This window comes from Etheostoma cragini, chromosome 9 (genome assembly GCF_013103735.1).
Source record: "Etheostoma cragini isolate CJK2018 chromosome 9, CSU_Ecrag_1.0, whole genome shotgun sequence".
Taxonomy (NCBI): Eukaryota; Metazoa; Chordata; class Actinopteri; order Perciformes; family Percidae; genus Etheostoma; species Etheostoma cragini.
This window is the reverse complement of record NC_048415.1, coordinates 28,431,017-28,455,768: the sequence shown is the minus strand read 5'-3', so window position 1 is coordinate 28,455,768 and position 24,752 is coordinate 28,431,017. Positions and strand designations below refer to the sequence as shown.

The 24,752-nt window shown below is 40.7% G+C and overlaps 1 protein-coding gene across 1 annotated transcript in view; it reads left to right on the top strand.

The window, feature by feature from the left end:
• The window catches only part of LOC117950913 (inactive N-acetylated-alpha-linked acidic dipeptidase-like protein 2), a 498,171-nt gene that overhangs the window by 243,813 nt on the left and 229,606 nt on the right, over nucleotides 1–24,752 (top strand). The window lies entirely within an intron of this gene.

Below are 24,752 nucleotides of genomic sequence, written 5' to 3'. Positions count from 1 at the left end.
CAGTGAACAGTTGTCTCGCTGACACCAAATATCTCTGCCACAACCCCCACAACTTGTACAATGCTACCTTTCTCCAGTTGACCAAAGGACGTAGATACACAACACTTTGATTTAGCAAGCCGGTTTGCAATCTACAACCATGCATCAACTTGTGTTGAAACTACGCTTTGCATAGTCTAGTTTATTGGCTCTAAACCCATTGATGGAAACAGTTCTAATTCGCATTCTCTTTTTTGCGACATTTAAAAGGTTTGCTTAAAATTGCAAGTGGCTAGTGAAATAATACCATATTGGATTGGTGATGTCCAGATTTAAAGGAGGCTAGGCAGCCTTTTTGGGTGCAGCATTGTTAGTGGTGCAGATGCTGATCTTGGAAACATTTCTGTCCATCATAACAATGGGGCAACCTGCCTGAAAGACATGCCGTGTTCCAGACCCATCAGAGAGCAGAACACAAAAGGGGAATTGAAACTGTGTTCTCCCTTTGTGGAAAAAGAGACAAATAATTGTTTTTGGCACATTTTACCTATCAGAGGCCTCACAGTTTATGCCAAGTTGTTGCCCCTGGAAGTGAGGCAATTTCCTCTATCCTTTGAATGTACCTGCCATGTGTGGCCCCCCCCTCCCCCCAGTGTTTTATTTCCATATCCCCTTGCTGTGTTTAACAAATGAGAACTGCTGGCCATCAGCTTGTGATAGCTCTTTGTATGGGATCTCTTTGATATTACACACCACAGGTTGTGTAAAATGTGTATGGCTGTGTGGTTGCATAATTGCATTAACCTTTAACATGCAACACCTTTTTTCCTCTGCCCTTCGGATGTTTCCAAAAAGAGAATGTTCAAACCATTTCCCCTTGTTAATTTTTGACCTGGTTGACTGGTGGGCCTTTTCACCTTGTGTTATTTACAACCCTCCTCATGATTCAGATGAGCCCAATGAATGGAACATGTAGTCATTAGCATATTGATTTAAATACAAGGTTGCAACAAACCATCTATTTTCCCCCTTTAAATGGACAATCATAACCATGTTTTTGAATAGAGAAAGGACTACTCCATGTTAAGCAGGTTTTTTTCTCAGGCTTGGTGCACATTCCCACAAAAGTTTTTTTTTTTTTACTCGTCTTCCACACAAAATGAGTCGATTGCAAATTGTTACAGAAAAAGCAACACTGTTTGGCTGCAGAGGCAATGACTAGTCTCTATCGACATTCCACACCTCTGGGATTGCTCCGGTGCCGCCGGAAATTCCGCTAGATGTCACTCTTTTTGGCCGATGATCCATTATATGGAGCACCCCTGGGGTCAGCTGAGAAAAAAAAAAACTGAACCGTGTGCACAGAATCCAAATCGGTTTAATAAACTATAGTATCTCCACTTACCTCAATCATAATTTGTCTCCTCCTAGTTGTACTACAGCACTTACTGTTAAAAAATAAGTTTGTGCAGTGCATAGTTTATTAAACCAAAGATTTGTATTCTGTGCGCACGGTTTATTTTCTTTCTCCGCTGACCCCAGGGAGGCTCCATACTGTTACCATCTGTTTTCTTTGTGTTGTAATTGTTAACTCCGCTGGATCTATGGTTAACTGCTCCTCAGATCTATGCAGGGTAAATCCAGCCAGCTAGCTAGACTATCTGTCCAATCGGAGTTTTCTGTTGCACGACAAAAAACACCTTTGAACGTACACGTTTCACCAAAACAAGTTCCTTCCCAAGGCTATTTTGCACCGCCCATGACGATTGTGATTGGTAAAAAGAAATGCAAATAAACCAGAGCATGTTTTTCCCCCATCTTGGAACGCTGAATGAATGCGAGACTAGGTATAAACAGACAGTTTACTTACTGAGAGTTGTCCACTTGTGATTGGGTCACACAGACATAATGTTAATGCCAGGTCTGAACAGGGGCAGAGTGACAGGAATAGCAGTAAGCATCCTACAGTAAGTCAAACTTTCCAACAAGTTGTATCCAATTTGAAGGCAATTTATTCAAGATCACAAATGGAGTTAGCCCACACAGTTCTCAGCCTGCTCAAAGTACCGGTACCCGACTAGGAAGAAACTATCACACCACGTCTGACCTTCCATCTTGTTTCAAGGTGAGAAGAAACTTTAAACGAGTTCTCATCAGGAATTAGCTCACACAGTTTTCAGGAGAAAGTACTTTCTCTGTTCATTTTGCTGAGAGTTGGACTTTGCTGGATTCATTACAGTTAATTGGCTGTTTAGTGGGACACTACTGAACAGTTGAGTGTGGGAGCTGGAGCTGTAGCATTAGCATCAGCGCGGGCTGAATTATGCATGGAGGTTAAAGCTTCTGAAAGCTTCTCCTTATGATTTATTAATGTCTGCTTGCAGATACGGATGGATTAGGTCTGCGGCAGGGATACCAAACGATGACATATTCACAATGGTCACGGCAGAGTTATGTTACAAAACTGGATGGATATCAAAGCCAGAATGATGATATTATTCTGTCGACTTCCAACATTTGTGAAACAGCGGGCGCTCACAGAATTTAAAGTTTTACACATTGTGTATGAGACAGACTCAAAAAACTGAGCAGCTCTGTTAAGCCCAGCTGAAGCTAACTGCTTTATGTTTCAGCATGGCTTGATCCAGCAATGTGTCCAGACTTTTTGGACTGGGGTGGCCCAGTCAAAGGATGCAACTACTGTAATATCAATACCAGGGCCTAAACTTAACTTTTTTTAACCACCAGCCACTGTGACTGGTGGATTTTAAACACACATGCTTTTTACCAGACAATTGTTTGTATGCATCATTGAGGTGTAACTTCTGTTTGTTGTCAGACTCTTCTGTTGCGAGAATATTAATCAGAATATTAATCTGAGACACTCAGTGGCTAAACAAGCAGTTTTTGTGAAGCTAAATACAAGCTGGACAATCGCCCTATTAACTTACATTATAGCTTGTTTCGCCTGCTGATCTGCTGCAAAAGTGCCTACTTTAAAAATACTGTACAAATGTCAAAGATTGTTATTCCCATCAGTCACTCAAACACAAAAACATGGGAAAATAGGGTCCAGGTTGAAAAACATAATAGTTACCCTTTAAGGTGAAATATATCAAATTCACGGGCATCTTTCTTGGACTTGTTTATTTACACATCCAAGGTGTCAGGGAAATCAAAATAAAAATGACTGTTAATTAATTAATGACTAATGCATATGTTTTTGAATTTAAATTGTATGTGCCCCTACTTTTTTTAGCTCCAATCCAAGGAAATGGTGAACTTAGTTTGCAACAGTGGCAAAAAACAACCAACGAAAAGGTTAATTCTCCTTGGCTTCCCGCCAGTATGGCAGGTAGATTGACAATTTCACCACCAATGGCAAAATTCACCTGTTTTTGGGGAGATGTTGGGTGTTAATTTTAAGGATAAATTAACACATTGAAACAGTACCAGTATCAAACTAGGTTATGCTATGTTATGGGCCAGGTATGCCATGACTTTACCAATTCAATTCAATTTTATTTACACTGTCAAATTATAACAGAAGTTATCTCATGACACATTACAAGTTGAGTAGGTCTAGACCACACTATAATACACACACTATAATTTACAGAGACCCACCAATTCCCATAAGATCATGCATTCGGTGCAACAGCAACAAGTGCAAACCTCAGACAAAACCTGGCTCTTGATGGGTGGCCGTCCGACACGACAGGTTGGGAGAGACCAGAGACCACTACCTTTGTAGTGGAAACTAGAAAAAACTAATGATCTGAGCTTTTAATAACTCTAACCGAATAATCGGCATGCATGCTGTTGAAGGTGGCATTTATGATCTGTGATTTTTGTGTGATTATAGCTTTATATCTTTTAAAATGTTCTAATCAAACATTTTTCATTGGTACAAAAAAATAATCCTGATTGTTATAGTGACACCAAAATTGTAAGCTTAGTTATCTTACTCATAGAGGCTACAGGTCTGGACTGGTTGTGAAGCCTCTGTACGGTCTATACAGAATGTCAACTGTTAACTATTCTGTTATCATCCTCCAGTCCCTCTGCTTTTTCCCTCTTTGTAAGTTTATGCAGTAGATTCATAATACCAACGTTTCCCTCAAGTTAAAACATTTTAAACTCAGACAGATGTGTCTTCGCATCAGTTTGCCCCAATCCAGCATTTGCATAAGCGCCCACTCATGTCTTTCCCTTTACTTACTATGCAACCCACCACGCACGTATTATTTTTAAATGTGCATTCTGTCAGAACACACCTTAAGACAGTAGTATGGGTAGACAAACAGTTGACAAACATAATTGTTGATAATTGGGCAGGTAGCAGAACTTATAACCCTTAAATAAATCTGGCGATGTCATCAGTAGGTATACAGGCAAATTAAAAGTTTTCTACCAAGTACCTACTCAAGTTGTCTTAACTGTGTGAATATTACAGAGTGGGAACAAAGTAAGAGAGAGGTGTTTTTAGGGTCTATCTAGCAGCGCATCCTGTGTTGCTCAAATGAAAAAGCAAGGCACCTGAGCTATAAATATACAGTATAATCTGTGTTTTTAATCATGCGGCAAGTACACATCGTGTAGCCCTCAGCTCACTGAGCCACGACAATCCCCCTCACATCCTCAGACTCTGTGGTATAATCCTCTCATACTGTCACAACAGCTAAATCTGCCACCTGTGTCATACATGATCCTATTATCTTCCCTTTACGATCTAAACACCACTGGAGGTGCCTGACATCATATTGGAAAGATAGACAGGTACATCCTGTTTGAAATTCCTGTCACACTGGCTTTGCTGAACTTTGCCTTCCAGCCTATTTCACGGCTGATCCATCATGCATGTCAAGTGTTTCTGTTTAACCCACTAAAGGACACAGTTGGCCTTCATTACACTACTTCCTGACTCCCAGAATTCTTTGCTCTCCAGTTTCTGCCATGACTCTTGTGTGTCAGGGGGTTGGTGTGTGAGTGTGGGTGGTGGGGGGATGTTGGATGTGCAGCAGAGCTTCAAATTGGCTCTTCTTGCCTCATGTCGAGAGCCGCAGTTTTCTGAGGTAATAGACATGCAAATAACACGAGGTGTGTGTGTGTGTGTGTGTGTGTGTGTGTGTGTGTGTGTGTGTGTGTGTGTGTGTGTGCTTATATTTCCAGGCATCTCGGCACTCAGTCAATAACATTATGGAAATGTGCAGTGGATTCTTTGGGTCTCATTGTTTGAGTTGGATAACAAGGCAGTCCAATGAGCCTGTTAGCACAGCGACAGTGACAGAATGAGGTGTTTGTATTGTCACACACTGTATCACAGCGTATGACAGCCAGAGAGAGAGAGAGAGAGAGAGAGAGAGAGAGAGAGAGAGAGAGAGAGAGAGATACTGTAGAAGAAAGGGCAACGAGAGAGGTGGAAAGTACAAGTAATCAAAGTTCTATACTTCTTTTCCGTGTTTACTCCATTTACTAAAGTAAACATGCGCAAACACGTTTTCACTCCTATTTTCTGTTCTCACTTTCTCTTGTAACTGTCAAAGTTTCCGTTTGTCGAGTTTAAACGCTTATCAAAATCAACATCGTACTGCGTTTTGCATCCACTGCACGCTTGCATAATTAAGTTCTCCCGTTTATTTCTCGCTCAAGCATGCATGCACTTCAACAGAGCATCTCCAGCTCACTTGAAGGGGCCATATAAATGGGGTTTGCAGAGCCCAGTCTCGACCCTGTTGATTTTCAGTTTTAACGGGGTGACAAATTGAGATGTGGCTTTTGTGGAGCATGTTTGCTTAATTGCGGTAGCATAATAATTGCCATTCTCAAGACAATTTCTTCGCCCGAAGAGGGAGTTTCTTGTGCCATTTTGAAGTGCCTCTCTGTAAGAATAGAGTCCAGTGGGAAATTTGAACATCTGTGTCTCACTGCCTCACTGTGCCCAGGAGAGAACTGAAAATAGATGGTTTGTCTATAAGGAATCTGCTCCAGCAGGTAGAATATCAAAATAAAAATAAAATGATATAACATATGGTTAACCTGGCACTTACTTATACTGTTGTATCAATGTAGCTTGCACTGATTACACTTGAATGAAACTGTTCTCAGTAATTACGTTGTCCTTCAGGAGAGCGCATTTTTTAAATTTTAAACAATAATGAAAAATAAAGAGAAGGAGAAAAGGTTCCCTTTAGGGGCTGTTCTCAGAACCAGCTGGTTGCATGGTAAACTGTTATTTTGTGTTTGTGTCAGAGACAATCTCACAGCGTGTTGCATTATAAAAACACGTTGACCAGGTACTTAATGATCTTAAAAGAATTCCAGGTTATTTCTCCCAGTGATGAATAACGAAGAGCATAGGTACAGAATGAGATGAGCAAAGATGACATGAATTCAAGAACCATGGACTGGATTTTATACTTGATATTCTCTGAATTTGTCTCCTGAGCCTTTGTTCTCCTTTTTCTGTTCAGCAGGCTAGAACAAGTCTGTTTTTCCTTTATGGGGTTTATTCTTCTCTCCCCACAAAGTAAGCTACTTTGAATGGCAGTAAGCGGCAAGGCAGAATTAGTAACCAAACCCTTTGTCTTCACTGCAGTTGCCTCTTCTAGCCAATTAAGCTCCCACTTCTCCCTCTGCCTCTATCTTTTCTGGCCCCTTCTCCCCGCAGCTCATTTAGGATGAGAAAGACACTGAAATCTGGCCAAATACAAAAATGTCTTACCCAACCAAGATTTGTTGTGATCACGACCGCGCTTCCCTTTTCACTAGTTCCTATTTAAATGTGCAATGGAAAGAGATGATTTCTGATGGGGGGGGGGGGGGGGGGGGGGGGGGTTACAGCTGCCATAGACAATCTCTTTTCCCTGTGTGTACATTTTGGCCATCCTGCAATGTGGTCATTATAAATCTTGGCTTTGATATCGCATCCGGCTCTCGACTAGAATATCTTTGAGCAAAATACTTAAAGGCATAGGTTGGCTATTTTGAAGTGGGGTTGTATGAGGCACTCATCCATAGTCAGTGGATTACCTACGGTTGATGGTGGTTAGCTCGCCAGTTTGGAAAAACAGAGTACCGACAAGGGAGTTATCAGCTGTTTGGGTCAGACTATCTGCTGTACATGGAATAAACAAATTCAAGAAACTAAAAACAAGTATTTATGCCAACAATAGGGAATTGTTGTTCATTGTAGTGACACAAGGATCCCTTCATGATCATTCCTACCATGAGTATTCAGAAGAAGAACTTTTGCATAGCGAGACTGAATGGCTGCGAGAGGAAATGGCTGTATGGGGGCAAGGTAAAGAAGTGAAAATATTATAAATATAGCTTATGCTTAAACTGAATAACTGAATTTTTTTAGGGAGGCCATTTCAAAATGTCTTTCCATTTTTGTGTTGTTTTTTTTAAAGATTTTGGGGGCATTTTGGGCCTTTATTGTACAGTAGAGCTGAAGATGAGAAAGGGAAGAGAGTGTGGGAATGATATATATATCAACTTTAGTTTCTTTACAACAAATAAATTATCATTGATGGCATTTGAGCATATGTGTTGCGGACGCGTAAATTTGCATTTTCAATTCAATTTTATTTATAGTATCAATTCATAACAAGAGTTATCTCAAGACACTATACAGATAGACCACACTCCAGAATTTACAAGAACCCAACAGTTCTAGTCGTCTAAATTTTGATTTACTACGTCCCCGCTATCAGACAGGCTAATTGTTATATCTCCCACAGGTGCAGGGTTTTGATACAGAAATTAATTTTGTATCAGTAACAAGCAGTAACAGCCTCCAAGCACAGACGTCACACTTACATCCACTTATTGACTGCCGTCACATCAATTGACATGCCATCTCCTTTTCGGTCTTTTTTCTATTTTAGGCCCCAGACAGCTATTTTGCTTTATCCATCTTTTTCCATAGACGACAACTTCTTACTCATGTGCTCGAACCTGCTCGCTCAGCGCTCACAGTGCATATAGCGCATACCCACTTTTCGCTCAACTGATGGTTCCTGTAGTATATAAAGCTGTGAGTAGTCGTTAAGACTACATTTATCTTGCTGCTGGCCCTTTCCACAGCATGCATCATAGTTGCGCTTACTGTACGCTATGCATAGGAATATGTTTAGAAAAAGTAATGCAAAAGGAAAGAGCTGTCAGACAGCAAAGTAGTGGTGAAATTATTGTTCATATAGCATACACTTACACTGAAATAGATTTTCTGCCTCTCCTAACCACAAACCTTTTTTTTCTAAAAAGTCAGAGCACACATACAGGATAAGTGCAAACTCCTTGTGGGAATAGATAAAAAGTCAGGTGATCACTGAAGAACCTAATACTAATAACTAATAATACAGTAGTTTGGATTAATCCTCTGTGGATCAGAAATATCTGTACAAAAATGTCAATCCATCCAATTGTCAGTGGCGCCCATTGCTAACTGACCATCAACCAACAGATTTCCATCCCTAGAGCCATGCCCCTAGCATGGCTAAAAGTGTTGTCGTTAGTTGTAGTTGTGTAAAGCTAGCAAAATAGAGCCTGAAAAAGAAGTTAACAGTACAATACAGTTTACAATTTCCTCACTTCCACACACCTGGCCAATTGCTGCTTGATATTGCAGTTAGGCTATGGTTCTGACCCAGCACACAAAGAAACAAACAGGCGTTAGAGTAAAGATTCAACAAAACAAACCAAGACTGCAGGTCCAGAGGTGTACATCTGAAAAGAAACAGGACGTCAGCGAAAGCACAAGAAAATAACCTGAAGACTAAACTAACTGACAAAATACAACTTGGGAGCCTAGTTACCACATTGGTAGGTAAAAGGATCAGGCACCGGTGGAGAGCCATGGCCAGGAATATATATACTGCAGGGTTGTTGAGTGGAATTAGAAGTATCAGTGAAATTGCCAGCAGCTGGGTAGAGAAGTAGACCACCAGCCACGCCCCTTGACCTACTTCCAGGGGAGTTCACCAAACACACATACAGACACCACAGACACAGTAGGGGAAAAAAAGGCAGAGAGACACACACAGTACGGGGGAGAACAGCTGTCTAACTAACATTTCTAAAGCCAGATAATGTTTGGGGTTAGGAGGTTTCTGACGCTGTTCAGTAATCCCGCAAGCCCATTGTTCAATCTTAAATCATTGTTGAGTGTTGATTCATTCATTCAACACAATATAATTAACCCTCGTGTTCTACTCGCGTCAAATTGACCTGTTTTCCTATATCAATTCTATTTAACTTAATTGAGTATCTAATTGTAATTACCCCAAATAAAACAGAGCTCTTTGGGGTAATTTTGATGGGTAAATTTGGTTTGTCTTATTCAATTTTTTAGTATTTGGAGAGAAAAAATTGAAGTGGTTTTGAATTAGTATTGAGTAAAAGTTGACACACTCCTGTCTGTGATTATCCATCTACATACTTTCCTTTAATTATAGTCTAAATAGTTCCTAATGTCTACTTTTCTAACTCAAACAATACGTACAATTTCCTAAAAAAAGGTTTGACCAAAAATTCAAAAAATTACTGTCAAACTAAAGTTAATAAGTTAGTGTTACGTAGTGTCAAAAAAGAACTATAAATAGCTAACTTAGAGTATCTGAATTCTTGCAAAACTGTTTGGTATCTTTTTGGCATTATGAAGTAGCAGTGACGGACAGTCAGTGTAGGCAAGCTAGGCACTGCCTACCCTGCCAAAATTCAAGCATAAAAATGTTTATTAAACAAATGTTTTTAATAAACTTATATTTGTATTTTTACTGTTTAATCTTGTGATTTATATGTATGTTTTCCAATTATTTAGACGGTATGATGACAAATGTGGCATTACTATTACTAATAATGTGGCATTATTATCAAAAAAAATGGTAGAATTACCTGTGATTTTACAGTCCATTCAATCAATAAACCAATGTTGCGCATGCACACTTCGATCCTGTATTCTTTAACAAGTACGGCAAAAGGCACAACTCTGCTGTGCCTTTGTACGTACATGTGTTATGCCAGTAATCATCTCCGTTACATATCAAACATGGACCAAATTGAAATCGAGATATTCCTGGCCATTTGCGTAGCTGACGTCATAACACCAGCTACGTTGTAAGCGCAATCCCCGCGAAATTCAAAGTCAATATGACAGCAGCGGTGTCCGCCGATATCACAGCGGTGAGGAACTTCTCTAAACTCGATTTTAATTAAAAAAAAAAGAACTAATAGCAAGATGGAGGTCTACGCCAGCCTGAGATGGACTACTGCAGCAAAAGGGACAAAAACTCGTCTGATTGTTTCAAAGTGACTGGTTTGGAAGTGATGTGGCTTGGTGGCTGTGCTAACAGTCAGCGGCTGGACCACTACGGGGTTCTGGATCTGAACAACCTGCCCGCAGCTTTAACCAAGCATGAAAAACCGTCAGCTCATATAAAACCGGTCACTACAGCTTCGCACATTTTCCGCCCTGAAACGGATCAAAACATCCAGTCGCAACCGGACCGGGACAGCACGTCTTTCAGCCCTCGCCATTCTCTAAAAGTCCTAATATTTCAAAATCAAAAGTCCTAATATTTCAAGATAGAAAGTCCTAATATTTCACAATAGAAAGTCCTAATATTTCAAGATAGAAAGTCCTAATATTTCAAGGTAGAAAGTCTTAATATTTCAAGATAGAAAGTCTTAATATTTCAAGATAGAAAGTCTCAATATTTCATAATGTTGTAATGTTTACTGAACTACTGACAGCTTTTGCTTTATTGCTCAAGGCTTGTTTCTGCAACAGCTCATTGAGAATCAGATACAACAAAAACTATTGAGGACACATTTTCCTTTGACATTGATGCAGTATTAAACGAGATTGCTCCAGTCGGGAGAAACAAGCTACAATGTAAGTTAGTAGAATAATTGTCCAGCTTGTATTTACGTTCATAAAAGTGCTTGTTTTGCTGCTAACAGACTAAGATTACTAATCTAAGTGTCTGACAACATTATGGAAAGGATTTCTAAGGAGGTCGACCTTTCTGTTAAAGATTAAGATCTTTTTTAAAACATAAAAGTCCGCGAAATTGCGTTCGCTAAACCCACCAGACTCCATGTAAATAATCAGTGATTTTAGCATCGTAAAATACGGCTTTCTGAATCATCTCTGAGCACCGCTGGCTCTGGCTGCCTTGAGCTTGCGTGTGTAGGGTGTCGACCATCAGCTACGTTTTGTCAGTATTTTCTTTCTTTCATTCCAATTTTGGGTCTGTCAGTCACAGTGAAAACCGGGGACATTTCCGGGGACAGATCCAGCTGGAGACAGGTCGCCGGAAACCGGGGACGTCTGGTCACCCTAGTGTGAGAGAGAGAGGGAGAGAGAGAAAATGTATGTCACCCAGAGTATTTGTCTGAAATCTTAACTTTGCGGGAGCACAACTGTCATTGCGGTCTTTAAATCAGCTAGTTTTAGAAGTCCTAAGGTCCAGGTATAAACGGTGGGGGGGGGGGGGGGGTTCAGGCTTTTGCGGTTGCTGCCCCGAGACTCAGGAACAAGTTACCCCCCCACGATATTAGCACTGTTACAGATGTCGCTCTTTTTAGGTCCAAACTCAAAACATGTCTGTTAGTCATGTTTTGAATACGTAGCAGTGGTGGGACAGTTTTGTTCTTTTGTTTCTTTGAGACCATCTCTGATTTTACTGTTTTCTATGTTCACTCTTTCTATTGGATGATGTAATTTTACTCATTCTGTTGAGCACTTTGGACCCTGCTGGTTGCTGTAAAGTGTCATATAAATACATTTAGATTGATTTTGATTGATAGATTGATTGGAAATGTCTTGCTATCGACCATGCGTGTGTGCCGCGCTTGTGCGTAACGTTTAGCCTACTCTTCTGATTGAGTATTAGCCTAAACAATAAATTAGGTAATCTGGCTTTCATAACTCAGGGCCTAGCCTCTTACTGACATCACCGCACGTCACTGTGAAGTAGAGCTTTACTTTCACATCTTGCAGGTTCCACAGGACCAGCAGCAGATGGCTAAGGGCTCAGCCATTCTAATGTGTGGTCACGGTGCAGGCTGGATTGTTTATGCGCTGGACGGACTCAAATGCACGACTCAATAGGCAACTCAGTTCATAAGATTTATTGTACAAAGTACAATTAGACGCCACAGTGTCAAAATCGTCATACAAGGGCTTAACCAAAAAGAAGTTTGTGTTTTGCTAACACAGAATTTGAACAAACCGTTGAAAACATCCAGACATGATCACCTTAACAAATTTCAATATATATATATATATATATATATATATATATATATATATATATATATATATATATATATATATATATATATATATATATATATATATATATATATATATATATATATATATATATATATATATATATATATATATATATATATATATATATATAACTGGGAGAGTAAGATTGATTTTTAGCTTTAAGAAATTTGATAACTTGCTTTTAGACTTAGTAATAACAAAAATAATTATAATTTTTATTGGGTTTTATAGCGCCTTTCATGAAACCCAAGGACACTTTACAGTTAAGTTTTAAAGGAGGTTGTAGGCTGTGGCTGTAGCGTTATCAGTACCATGGCCAACCCTCAGAAAGCTGTGATAGGTCAGCTTATGTCATACTTACCAAACCTCCAGTTCATTGGGTAATCAACGTCTTTCTCTGCCCATTATACCGTAAATTGTGCACATTTAAATGCGCAATTGAACGGGTGGTGTTAAAGAATTCTGGCTTGATTTTGGCATTAGTAGTGGGGAAATGTATGTGCGCTGTAGCAAAGCATTAAGTACTTACTATGATACGGCTGAGTGCAGAATGCATAGACTATGTAATTCAGCAAGAAGTTTAACAACTGCTGGAATGGAATGTGAACGCTGAGTCAGAGATTCCAAGTCATCTTTGATTTCTTCCAGTAACTGTAATATTGCATGGCTGCTTAATCTATAATCTTACTGATTTTAACTGAAAAAGTGTGATCCTTGTGGCAAAAATCCTTTCAGCTTGTCTCCTTGGCCGGTCTTCGTGTTGCTGCCATTTCACCAGGAGGCATATGCGAGGAAACCCACTTGCGGCTGGTTTATACCTGCTGGAGCCAGGCTGCCCTCAAGGCTCTGTAATCTCCCCAGTTTTGTTCACCCTATACACTAACGACTTCAGAAATGAGAATCCAGACATGATATACCTGAAGTCTCCCTACACACCCCTCCACTCCTACCCCCAAGGTTTTTAAGTCTCTTTTAGTAATTTAATATTTAGCATTTATTTATTCTCTGGTATGATTAATCTGAGCTATGTATTGGTGTATGTTGCATTTGAATGTGCCTGACCACAAACAAAGTTCCTTCACCGGAAAAATGAAGTTCTTTCATTGATTTGGTTGATTGGGAGAAATTTCCAAATAGAGGCGTGCTGTCACAGGAGGTCTTTGTACATAACATGAAATACTCATGTATTTCTCACCCTCCCATGAATGCATATGCATGACACAGAAAAGCGCAATTTGCCAAGTGCAAATGGCTTTGCTTTTTTAAGACCATCCCACGTTGTTTAAATAGCAAATGCACCTATCCTTTCCCATCTTTGCGCCCAAGGGCATGCTGGTCTTAAAGAGAGTGTACTCAGGTTTTCATTGCTATTTTAACAGCGCATTAGTTAAATGTGTCTAGGCTTATGCACAGCGCGCATACAATATGCATGTTACACACATAGGGAAGCGCAGCAGCACACAAACATGCAAAAGATACAAATAAAACTATTGGTGCAAATCCGCCATCACAATAACAATCCTCCATGGTACAAATGCTTTTAAAAGGAATGGGAAATTACACTGATTGGTTTACGGCCAGAACACACCTATGAATTATTGAAGACATTAAGTCAAACCTTTTGAACCATATGCCTGGCGCACAGACCCTTTTTCCACCATCAAACTAGCAGAAGTGGATTTGGACACGCCCTAAATGCACCTGTGCTTAGATTCTTAAAATAGGGCTCCATCTCTGAAGGTACAGAGTCTAGTGTGAGGAATGGAGAGCAGGCCAGCGTCTGAGGACCGCAGGATTTGGGGTGGGATGTATGGATGAAGTAGGTCGGAGAGGTACTGTTGGGGCAGGGCATGAAGGGATTTGTAGGTGAGAAGGAGGATTTTATAGTTGATGCAGGATTTAATTGGGAGCCAGTGAAGTTGGGGTGATGTGCGGCCACGTCTTGGTGTGGATGAGGACCCTGGCAGCAGAGTTTTGGACGTAAACTTAAGTTTGAAAGTAGGAGTACAGTTCATGAACTGTCAGCACTCAAAATGGCACTTTGAGAAGCTTGATAAATAGGGGCCCTTGCAAATGAGGCTAGTGAGATGGGAGTACACTTACTAAGAGAGGCGCGGAGACAAAGAAACCAACCTGATCTCACGAGTTCCAGGAAATGAATATGGCCCCTCAACTCAAAATGTATGGCAGTTTAACGGAATTGCCAAACATTCCGTGATGGGCCCATGGAAGAATCCTACCCCCCAACCAACCTCCTTACAGGGATACAGGGAATGTTGGCTTTTTATACTACTTGCTACAGTTGTCGCTCTTAATACAACGTCATCTTCCCGCTGCTGCTGCTCTGCCCCGTGCGTTCCATACATTCGCTGAGGGGTGCTTATTGCATCGTATCTGATGCCACTACTAAGCGTTTGTATTTTACGAGTTGGTAGTGAGAATGGGTTGCACGCGCACACCCACACGAAGCATCCTTCGGACACTTAACCTCACACCCCAACTAGAGGGAGGAAAGAGACTTTTTACTCTTGGGGTTGAACAAAGTCCGTCAAATCAAACAGTGTGTGTTTATCCCTGTCTGACTCATTTCCCCTGTCTGTCAATGTCATTATGTCCTTTTATCTCTCTCTACCCCTAACTCTCTCTCCATAAGCAGCTTTAGAAGCACCACTCTGAGTTGAAGCTACTAGCCGAGCATATCTTCCCTCCGGCTTACACACAAACTGCAGTGGCTCAGACTCTTTAACTGTGAGACTTTCTACACAGCCAGATAGTCCATACAGAAGCCACTTGTCTTTACTGCAAAAATTAAAAAGCCCACTCCATAATTGCAAAGCAGTGGTGCACTCTTATGAAACAGCATTACACAAGTGCTTGCTTTGTTTGGGTTGTATTGAATACAGTATATTGTGAATCCATGTAACGTTTTGCAGTGTATTAAAACCAGAATTGTCAAGAGAACTACTTTCTACCTAAGAAATAGTCCCTACAAAATATGTTGTGTGTGTGTTTTGATAGTCCACCAACCGTGATCAAGATAGCATGGCCGACCAAATATTTTTTTTTTAGATAATATCATCTCAGAAAATTGTTTCACAAAAGAAAACACCATGAAACAAATACACTGTAAGTTGTTTAGTCCTACACTATAATACCACCCATTGGAGTGTTTCAAAAATCAGCATACCTAGCTTTGGCAGGAAATAAGACCCATAGGAGCTTTTGATCCAAAAATCAGTACCGCCCGCCAACATGCAGCACTTCCACCCAATTTTCATTATTCTTCAGTACTACATCTTTCGCCAGTCAAATCTTTACCGGTCCAATCAGCAAACAGAGGGTGTGGCTGAGAACGATGACGTGGGGTAGGTTATAGTTCTGTAATGGAGGCAGAGAAAGATGCGAGCGATCCCATTATGACAACGCCGCAGAACATTCAGAAGTTAAAGCCCGATTAAGACCAATCTTTGCTGAGTTATGTCGGTGGGCATGATGTCGTGGCCCTCCTCGCCACGGGATTTGGGTAAATTTGATTATCCAGCTTGAACCATTAGAAGTGAAGGAGTTGGCTAAGGTGAATGCCAACACCATGACAAGACATTAGCAATTGGTTATGGCAGATACAAAAGTTTTAAACATTGACAGAGTACCCACCTTCAAGGAAGTTAACACTTCGTCAATGGAGAATGGCCAGACTCTGTTCAAATGAAATGTACAAGAGTCTAATACACAGTATCGCCATCAGCCCTCGGACAAAGCCGTAGGGAGCACGTCGACTCAGGGACTGAGGTCTCCGGTCAGGCATTGGTCCAGACTAGGCTAGCAATGAAAAGTGCCATTTGCAGCCTCCCACAATCCCCCGCAATTCAATATCTGTTTTTGCAAGATAGATAAAAAGGTGAATAGTTAATTAAAACCTTGAAAAATGATAAAGTACCCCGGCAAATCACTAATATACATTAATATAACATATCATTTAAAAATTACTAAGCAATAATAAGTTCAGCAATAAAAGGTAGGTGATTGTTAATTCGTAAATTACAGTCATGGCCGATTTGCACAGGATTAAGATCACAGCCAACCAAACCAAAAGTAAACCTGCTGTTTACTTATATTTTTAAACAAGACACAAACCCCGGTCCCTGGAGGTTGAACCTGGTGCTCTTATGTTCGCCACCTTACTTTCTGCTTTTGCAACCATGATAACTAGTACAGCCACCAGAGTCCACCCCTCTTATTACTGTAGATGTGCGTCGTAATTTCTGCTTGAAGAAACAACTCATGGGGGCATTTTTCAGGGTACGGTCTCATGAGAGCATGAATCAGTGAGCTAAGATCAATCTCCTCTTTAATATGAACTGTGGCACAGATTTATAATGTTTGCCATTCTCACAAATGTGTTTTTGCTCTGCTGGATATTGGGCATATACAATACAGACACCGTGCATACAGCTCATGCATATTGTATGCATCAGTTCATTTCTGATGTCTAATGCAAAGGCAATATTTTTGGCATTAAAATCAGTATTCCCACATATGTTCCTCCACATCACTATGGAAATTGTGTCAGGCTAATTCTGCGTGAACCTTGCTTCTCTTGAGGTTGCACACTGCACGGCTTCTTGCGAAGGCTTCACATTTTCACACACTGACAAGTGGAATTAAACGCAAGGGGCATGACCTGTGTATCCATAGTATGGGTATATGTACTGTGTGCTTATGTGTGCAGCTATGTGTAACTCTGGTGTGTTGGTGCTTTCTCTTCATTTCCTGACGAGAGTAAGTCATTCTGGGCCCCAACCTTTTTATCAACATTTCTGCAGTCTGAATAATGCAAGCTGTTGGCATCTGATGACTTCTTTCAGGCTTCATACTTCATTTTCTTTCCTCATGTAAGTTGAAAGGAGAACTGTGGCACGTTGCTTCTCTTTCACTCTGCATTATATGTTGCATGTAAAACAGTTTTTCTCAAAGTGTTGCTCTTAACCGACATTGTTAATTTCCAATGAGGAAACTGCTTGTCCATTATTAGCCAATGTATCTCCAAATTGATTGACCTGGATTTGTTTTCCTTTTTATATATTTTTTCTGTCCTTGTGTGGGTCATTTGATGAAATAAATAAGACTTGTAGCCAGGTAAACCCTTAATATGACAAAAGTAAAGTCAAAATGGTATAGCACAGAGTAACCATGTCAACTTAAAGTGTTCTAGAAAAGAAGTAAAAAAAAGAATCTGTTGCAGTGTCAACTAACTGTCAATAATACAAAATTACATAATTCAGTCCAGTCTTTGATTTTTTTCTTTGGAAATGTGGCTTGCAGCATGGCAAAACCATGTATTAAAATATCCACCCATTAGTTACCTGTCACTCAGAACATAAATTAGCAGTAAAAGCAATAACAACAAATAAATAAATCAGGGATAACCAAGGAGTATCAACTAATAAAACAAAATAAGACCGGGATTGTGTTGCTGGTGAATATGCAAAATAACCTGCTGGAGGTTAAGACCCACAGCCAGGTTTTTTGCACCTGGCTGTGGGTCTTAACCCCCTCTCTAAACAAAGCAGCTCAAACTCTTTATTTAATTGAGTAACTGCTGATCATGCTCACCCATATACAAGCTATGTTTTCTTTTCTTTTTTGCAGTTTTTTTTACTAAAAAACAAAAGCTAATTTAGGCCATTTGTTAGAAAATAGCCTCGGATGTGGAACATGTGTAGTTTTAGTCGTGCAACAGGAAACTCTGATTGGACAGAGTCTAGCTAGGTATCTGGATTCACCCTGCAGAGATCTGAGAGCAATTAACCATAGTCCTCATCAATCCACCAGGGTTTAGACTTACAACACAAAGGAAGCGTTGGGTAATGGACATGCAGTCGAGAGAAAAAACAGTACGTATCGTGGAATTTCTGGCAGCAATGGAACAGTCTTGAAAGTGGAACGTTGTGTGTATAGAAAGTTAGGGCACACATACAATGAATGATGTATTAAAAAATTTAATTTTGTTTTGTATACATTCCAAGTACTAATCATCTATTGTGCCACACGAATTTTGTCCTGTTTTTTGTGACCAAACGTTTTTTTATATATTCAAACAAACAATTACAAATAGTACACTGAGACACTAGAATGTGGCCCAGAGCCAAAAACCACAGAGAGGAAAGCTGGGAGGAAGCGAAAAAAAACATGTAGAAACAGACACAGGACAAAGAACCAAACACATGCGCAGGTTGAGGTCTGGCCTGGAGCACAATGCTAAAACCCAGACCTCAATGAGTCAGCGACATTGCACCAAGTGTCCAGGGTCTTTCCCGGCACTCCCTGGATGCGTGCCGTCGAAAGTTCCATGTACACGACATCCAAAAAGGAGAAGGTCCTTGCACGTATAGAGGGGTCATGTGGTGGTTACCAACGGGTTGCCAACAGAGCATTAAGAATCAAAACACTGACAGTAACAGGCGACCTAACATAAATCAAGGCGGAAATTGTGAATGCAATATGTTACAGAACTGACCAACTGGAGAGCACACCCAAATCATGATATGATTAAGATATGTACTTTGTGCTTATATTCATGCTTTATAAAAAAGCTGCGTTCTAAATGAAAGTAGATGTGGAAAAGCAACAGGCTACTGCCTTTCACTTAGTTAAATCCTAACAATAATGAATCCAAAGTTAAGTCCCTCAACACACAGAACATGTAAGACAGGAAAAAAAAACAGGCAAGACAGTGACCCACCAAGGAAGCCAACAGGAGGTGGTGGAAATATAGCCAGAAGGCAAGCACTCAAAATAGGTCTGTGATCAAGATTTGACACAATGCAACAAAAAGGAACTACAGCCCATAGTTATGATGTTGCAAACACAACTGATTCCACTAAATTGACTTAAATACATTTCTTGTCTACAAAAACGGGAAATAAAATGCACAAAATAGCAAGCACATTGAAAAAGAGACTAATATAGTAGTGGCCTAACTAACCTATGGAGCGCATATCACATAACATTGCATTAAAACTAGGACACTTCAAGAGAATAAGACAAACCAAGAGTCAGTGTTAATCAGGTAGTTGTTTTAATCCCAAACTTCTTCCATTGCGCTCTCCGTGACCGAATCCGAGGCGCTGGCTGTCTCTGTAGCAACAAGCGGAAGGGGCGTAGTTTTTAGATCGTCCACATCAGATCTGATGGACAGCAGTTAGCTTATTGCCGTTGTTGATCCTCACCGGTTGAATCTGAGAATGAATCTAAGAAAAACGTGGTTTAAGGTAGATTTTATGTATCTCCAGTTAAGCCTCTGCAACGTCATCCATAATGGCCGCTTTGGGATTTGTTCTTGTTCGCATTCTGCTTTAAATGACTCTATTGAGCACAAAGTGATAGAATACAAACTATTTGGCAAAATTGGGTTTCCATCTCTGTCGCATTTGATCACGTGACTCAAATTTTGCCCTACTGACCAATAAAAATCCCGTCAAGTCTGTCTAGCCTGCACTGTATACTTTCACTCCACCTCTTCACTCACTATCACAAAGTCTTAAGTAGATTTGGATACCATTTGTCTTCAGAAAGATTGGTCGCTTAACCTGAAAAGCAATGAAATGGGTGTTTCTATTACAAGTAAAATGCTCCTTTGGAGCTTTCAAACAACATAGGGAAATCGCATTACCATGACTTATTGAGAACCATGCTATACCAATTTGTAAAAAAAATAACGTGGTGGAAGGTGAAACACATTCTCATTACCATCGTGCCAAAAAGCGGCTCTTGGTTAGGTGCCTTTTGTTATTGATGCAAAAAGTCTTCTTTAGCATCCCATTTATATTGGGTCGGGACGTACGTTTAACTTACATGTGGCACAAGAACGGGATGATTAAGTTCAAGAAAAGATCATTCGTGGGGTTTTCAGTGACACACAGGACATCAATGGGGCACTAAGTGAGTCCCATCCAACACCCTACCAATCTCCCTTTGCAGATTGTTGTATAGATAGATAGATATTTATTGATCCCAAAAAGGGGAAATGATGGTGTTAAATATACAAATGAGTTATAGTAGTAAAAATATACAACTATTTTGCAATAGTATATACATAAAATAATAGTCATCGTACTCGCTACCGTTGTTGCTCCAAATACTATGTCATCTTACAGCGGTTAAGCTACTGCTCTGCATGGTGCATCCCACACAAATACTAAAGGGGATTTTTGTGTCAGTATCTGATGCTGAGAGTGTTTGAGTTGGGAGTGAGAACAGGTTGAAGGACAGTACTGATGCTAATGGACAGTCGCTATTGTATCAGTTGCTGATAAGCAAGATGTTCTAGTACCATTTGCTTAAATGCTTTCCTGCATCTTGATTACTTCTTGTAATGCAACAAACAAAGAAAGGGAAATATGTTTGGTTCAGGACTCTGCACAAGCCTGTGACAGGTTTGCTTTTTTTAGCCTTGTCCACAATAAAACCTTGACCTTATTAAGAGGATTCTCATACTCTATGCATAGTGAAATCTAGATAGATTTAGAAGCTAGGGAGAAACTGAATGCTCTGCTGCATCATCATGCTTGGCATTGAAACCAATAGGGCAATCAGTTAGACCTGTGAAAGCTAGGGTAAATCCTTTTTGTAAACAGGAAACGTTGAACACACAGTCACACACATTTCTTTGTTGCACACAAAGATGGTGAAAAGATGGTCCTGAACCATATTTCCAATAAAATGGAATGGCATTTTTGTCTATGTATCGTTGACCAAAAAGAAACAACTCCAAATAAAAAACTCCTCCTAAACCCAGTACCCACCTTTTAGTAATCTCCAGCAGATCTGTCACCTAAGGACATCAAGCAAACAAAAGTGCTAGTGTTTCCATCTGATGACAAAACCCCACCCCTCCCCTAGTTTGGGATTGATGTGTACTCTGTATCTGTTTGTAGCTATAGCCCCATGCACAATCTTCCATTAAAGGTCGGCTGCCCGCTTTTCAAGTGCAGCTTATACAGGGAACGCGAATTGCATTTTAGGGAAACGTCTGGACCAAAAAAAACTCAGTCCACCCCTTATCCCAGAGACCGCATGTTCAAGACCTTTATGCATGAATATTGAAGCTCTTTCTTCTCTGCATCTTGGAACTTGTCCAGGTGAGGGGTTGAGAAAGACAGTAGTTGGCCTGCTTCCTCCCGCCACTCTCCCATAGATGGGGTAATGGACAGAGAGGAGAAACTATATTCCCATCCCACACTCCACTGATCACATAGAGCCCAATTCCTTGCAAAAGTCTGCTGAGGCTGCTCCAGGGCAGCACAAGCCTTGTGTAGCACCCTGTTGATCAGCCTGATGGAGATGATGTTGCTACTCCTTCTCAGGGTGTCAGAGACTGCAGTGACCTTTATCAGGTGACCCAGTTTTGTACACCCAGCCTCTGAGCCTGGCCCTCAAACTGGCAGACTGCAATATTTGACTCCTTAAGAAGTTGTTAAAAAACAAAAAAGCCACATCCCTGGAGTTTCTTTGCAGCCCGCAAACATTGCAGTACCTTCCACACCTTAAGCACAGAACTGCAAAACAATATCAGCCTAGTGAGGTCCGTATCCTCAATCCTAAAGAAAAAGAGCTGCTAGTCATTTCCCAACCGCCCAGCTTTCCTCAGCAGCAATCGGGCCGTATCAAGTCAGCTGGGTCCACAGTTATACCAGACTTTTGAGCTGTCTTGATTTGAAAGGAGGCATACATATTGGATATTCACAAGCCCCTGGCCCCCTTCAGCAATAGGCATGTACAGAACTGCTGCCTGAAGCCAGTGCCTCCCCGAACAGAAGAAATCAACCATGGATTTCTGAATGTCCTCCATCAGGCCTCTTGGTGGTACAATAGCAATGGGTTTATGCCAAAGGGTTGAGGCAACCAAATTATTGGCAACCAAAAACACTTCCTCTATAGGACAGCTGAGGCAGCACACACTGCCGTTTAGACAACCGAGCGCACACCTTTAAGTTCTTTCTCACCAGTTCCTAAGTAAAGCCAGATCACCTTTTTGGACAGCAGTGATAACACTGCTCGCTGATAGGAAGCAGGAAGAAAACCTGTTCTAATCCCGTCCATTAAAAACCCCACGAAGTTCAGGTTCAATTTGACTCCAGAACAGTTTATAAAAATCTGTCCCCGGTGCCTTTCCTAGGCCATCTGGTTGACTGCAGCCATCAGCTCCTCCAGAGTCAGCTTGCAGGCCGAAGAAGGTTTCTCGTCCGGACTGAGCTGAGGAAGACCATAGTGTAGCTCCTCACTACACTGCATGCTGAACTGTTGGGCCCCAAAGCGGCCTGCATGGAAATCCAATGCATGGCCCCTCATCTCTACCGGACTGGTGGTTACTCTACCTCCTGGAAGCTAAAGGCATGTCATTTGCTTCCTCTGTGCCACTGATCTCTCCAGATTAAAGAAGAAGGAGCTCCGGATATCCATGCCTTTTAACTGGAGGAAACAACATTTGACACAAGCTCACTTCACGCTCTCATTCAGGAAAGCGCTCAACTTCATTTTTCTCTTCTGCAACAGCTGACCTAAAGAAGGGTCAGAGTCTATTTAAAACCTCCTCTATACTTCTGATGTTGGCTTCAAGTTCCATCACCACGGCATTAATCTTTGCAGTGGAACAGGAGGTGCACGGTTGACAAAGATTTAGGCGAGAGGGTGGGGCAAGGTGGAGGTTGGGGGTGTGGCTTTGACCAACTGCTACTTTGTTCGTTTGAAAGCCATCATGTCTCTCTCTCATGGTTGAAATCAAGCTGACACTAATCTTTTTGAAGTGTCTATATGCTAAGAGTAAGCATATATGGAATGTGAAGCTATAGTGTCTGTATTTGGGAGGTTGTCCTGAAGTAATGTCTCACTTCATATCACTTGTGTTAATGGAAGTAGAGACCCAAATGTAGAGATGAGACAGGCAGGCAGGGGAGCATTTGATTAGGATTTAGTTAACAAAAACAGAAAGTTCAAACTAACACATTGATCAAAAATGAAAAGACATACCATACAAGGAAAAATCCCCAAAAGATCCAGTAAGAAAACGGAAAACTCAAGGGGGAAAAATACCTCAGGGAAGAGTCCAAAAGCCGAGCACACTGACTGGAACAGGCAAACCGCAGACAAACACCCAAAAGGAGGACAAACAAGGAAACAAGAGGCAGGTGACACAAGGGCTGAGAAACAGGTGAGAAACATTAGACAATCACAGTGGCGGGAAAACACAGGAGGTAATGCCAGACACAACAAAGCAGAAAACCTGGACAGGAAAAAGAACAAACATTAACTGGAAGACACAAGAAAGGAAGTACACTAAGGTGACAAGGAAGAACACATGGAGAATGACAGAACAGAAACCAAAACAACTTGTCTCTCTTCTTTTTTATTGCCTCATCTGTTTGTGGCAGACACTGATATTAAGTACACTAGGGTGTTAAGACGGTCATTAAGCTTTCATTAAAACACCATCATCATTAGAGTAGGATTAGTTATTCCCTGGATCCAACATTTCAGCAGCTCAGGAATATCAAAACACAATCAAAGTCTTTTAAAACAACAAGGTTGCCGGCCCACTGAGAAGAACCATTTGGCTTCCACCAGTAACCTATGTTTTGTTTTCACTGAGAGAGATGGTCTATATACCTGGAACTGTCTATTCCATGCCAAAAACATGTTGGCAATGAGCTTTTTATCATGTAAAAACTCTTCTCACTCACATACGCACACCAACACACACACATTTTAACAAGGATCCTGCAAGTTCAGCAATAAAACACTTTTCCAGACGTTTACTTCCTCACGATTTTAATTATTATTGTGTTCTTGACAAATTTCTGAATGGTAAGTGCTATAGCTAATAATATATTTGACTTCTGATCTAACGTCATAGTGTTTTAACTCTTTTTCTATTCAAAGAAGTTTTTTAACCTGAAAACATTTAACTTTTCAAGTTTTAAAAATTACCAAACAGTATGAGTGCCAAGATGATACTTTTTTTGTTACAGTGTGCTACTTTTAGGAACATATGTTACATGTTTTTTTTCTGTTTATATATACATAAAGCCAAAGCTAACAGTTGAATAGGTATGCTGAGAACTGTTAGCTTTTTGGCCGGCTACAGACTGATTGCATCGCGGCAGCGTGGCGTTTCTGTTGCGTGTCAGCTTTGTGGCGGCTGAGTGGATTTAAGCCATGCGTGAGACCTGTGTCATGCAGGCTCTAACTTATTAACTTGGGAGCCAAAATAAAAACGGACACGCCACGCAGCTGACACACTTGCGAGATGCATCGAGTGTGTAGCCAGCCTAAGGTTGTTAAATTGAGTACTTTAGCAACAATTGCAATGTGTAGTTTTAACAGTATCCCTAGAGTGATGGATATATGAAATCACTTGCTACATTTTCATCCACTTATCTATCGAATAAGTTTGGTAAAGAAACTCATG